The sequence below is a fragment of the Orycteropus afer genome, unplaced genomic scaffold (assembly GCF_000298275.1).
Source record: "Orycteropus afer afer isolate SDZICR_OR568_19922 unplaced genomic scaffold, OryAfe1.0 scaffold00810, whole genome shotgun sequence".
Lineage (NCBI taxonomy): Eukaryota > Metazoa > Chordata > Mammalia > Tubulidentata > Orycteropodidae > Orycteropus > Orycteropus afer.
The window spans coordinates 93,202-96,356 of NW_006922397.1; positions in this window are offsets into that span (position 1 = coordinate 93,202).

Genomic DNA, 3,155 nt, shown 5'->3' on the forward strand with positions numbered 1-3,155 from the left:
AAGTCTCTTGCAGACAGCATATTGATGGATTATATTTCCTTATACACTTTGCAATTCTCCATCCTTTTGATGGTACATTTAATCCATTGTCATTCAGTATAATTATCAACATGTATGAATTTATTTATATCATTTTGAATTGTGTTTTTTCATGCTGTTGTGATATTTTGGTCCATATAATTTCTATGCTTAGCTCTTTTTTTTTCATGAATTACATAATCATCTCCTTTGTTGCTATTATTTTGGTATTTGCCAGAGACCTGTGGAGTGGCAGGCATGGCTAAGCCCCAAGCCCCCTAGAGCCAGAAAGGGAGGGAGCAAGAGAGTCTGGGGACCTGTGGAGTGGCAGGATATCCAGGTAAAAAGTGGCAGGAGTCAGGCAAGCCCCCACACCCTGTAGAGCCAGGAAAGGGAGGAAGTGGCCTGGGATTACAAAGTGGCAGGTTCTAGGTAGGAATTAGGTAAGGGGAGGATGTAGAGGTTTCCAACAGCTAGGGGAGAGAAACTTTTCTGTCAGTTTGTCATCCTGTGGGGCTTATATATTACTGTGAGGCTTGAGGCTGTGCCATTGGTGCTTCAGATGCCAGCAGAGTCACACATGGTTCACAGGTTTCAACACAGCTTACAGAATAACACAGACTAGGAAGAAGGAGAAACCCATCCACTTCTCAAAAATTGGCCAGAGAAACTCTTATTAATAGCAGAGAAACACTGTCTGATACATTACTGGGCAAATTTATGAATAGCTTAGAAACATTGCCTGACACAGTGTAGAAAGATGAGCCCATTGGGTTGGAAGGCCATCAAAATAGGACTGGAAAGAGCTGCTTTATCAGAGTAGAATCAACTTTAGTAATATGGATAAAGTAAGTCTTTCAGGACCTCCATGTACTGACATGACACAACTCAAATTGAGGAGAAACAGCTGCAAATATCCATTAATAATTGGAAGATGGAATGTACAAAGTATGAATCTAGGAAAATTGGAAGTTGTCAACAATGAAATGGAATGCATAAAGAATGATATCCTAGGCATTAGTGAGCTAAAATGGATGAGTTTTGAGCATTTTGAATTAGACAACCATATGATCTACTATTCCAGGAATGACAATTTGAAGAGGAATGGCATGATATTCATTATCACAAAGGATGTTTCAAGGTCTGTCCTGAAGTACAATGCTATCAGGGATAGGATAATATCCATATGCTTACAAGGAAGACCTGTTAACACTACTATTATTTATATTTATGCACCAAGCTCCAAATCCAAAGATGAGGAAATTGAAGATTTTTATCAACTTCTGTAGTTTAAAATTGACTGAACATGAAATCCAGATGTGTTGCTTATCACTGGTGATTGGAATGCAAAAGTTGGAAACAAAGAAGAATCACCAGCAGTTGGAAAATTTGGCCTTGGTGACAGAAATAACACTGGAGATTGCATGATAGAATTTTGCAATAACAAAAACTTATTCATTGCAAATACCATTTTTAAACAACACAAGCAGTGGATATACATGTGGACTTTTCCAGATGGAGTACACAGGAAACAGATTGACTACATCTGTGGCAAAAAGAGATGGAAAAGCTCAATATCATCAGCCAAAACAAGTCTAGGAGCTCATTATAGAACAGACCATCAACTGCTTATATACATGTCCAACTTGAAATTGAAGGCAATTAAAACAAGTCCATGAGAGCCAAAACATGACCTTGAATATACCCCACCTGAATTTAGAGACCATCCGAAGAATGGAATTGATGTATGGAACACCAACCAAAAACCAGAATAATTGTGGGATGACATCAAAATCATCATCCATAGAGAAAGAAAAAGGTCATTAAAAATATGAGAAAGAAAGAAAAAAGCAAAATGGATGTTAGAAGAGACTCTGCAACTTGCCCTTGAGTGAAGATTAGCTAAAGGAAATGGAAGAAATGACAAGAGAAAAGACCTGAACAGAATATTTCAAAGAGCAGCTCGGGATGACAAAGTCAATTAATATAATGAAATGTGCAATGACCTAGAGCGAGAATACCAAAAGGGAAGAACATATTCTAATTTCTCAAGCTGAAAGAACTGAAGAGGGCATTTAAGCCTCGAGTTGCAATATTGAAAGATTCTATGATCAAAATATTGAATGATGCAGGAAGCATCAAAAGAAGAGTGCAGTGAATTGCTTGATGTGGTCCTTCTAGCCATTGTCCTCCATTCTGTGGTGTTTTGTAAATCTCATTATCCATGCCTATTTGGGATGGTGTGGTAGTTAAGATCAGGTATCAACTTGGCTGGGCAGCTGGTAGTAGTCATTCCCTATAATGACTGGCAATTGACTCTGTGATGGGATTTAGGTTATTTCTGTTGGGGCAACACAGGTGGAATGTATCTTGAGTCCTGCCTTGCTGGAGGGTATAATTAAAATCACCACCCTTAGCTTCCCTGAGGGTATACCTATGAATCTCCTGGGAAGACTCGCCCTCCTCTTGCTCTGGCTTTGTGTCTTGGATCATCCTCATCTCACCCCTGGATTTAGGACAGCAGCCATCATCTGATCTGCTGATCAAGTTTCATCAAACCCTGAGAGTTGGGAGGATCCGCCAGACCTACTCACGGACCTAGGACTTGCCAGCCTGCCAGCCTCCACCACTACTATGTGAGACGAACGCTTGGGTGTCTGTGAGTTCTGTGAGGCATTACAGCAAAATACAGAACCCTAAGACTGGGGAAATTATTGGGAGGAGGAGGAGGAGTTAATGTCTGAAATGATGGAGTGGCATGGTAGTTTGGACATTTGGGACATCTTTGACCTTCACCTCATGGGGACCGGCCTCGTGCTGATCTTTCTAAGAGAAATTGTTCAAGCAATTGGTGTCAGAAGTGGGATTCGCTGCAATGGCCCAGACTCACAGGAATATGTGGTTTTGGGAGAAAGGAGATAAACGAGAAAGTAAGAAACCTTTGGCTTCTGGATGAGATAAAAGAAACCCATGGATTGAAGCGGCTCTTTTGTTGAGATCGGTCACCCAAGGCAAAAGCTATTCATGGCATTTAGGTGAGGTGGATCTAACTCCTGAGGAATTGGCTAGTTGTATGTATATGGAAATACAGAATGACAAGGAAAAGGCTAGACTTACGATTCCTGGGTTGCTGTTAT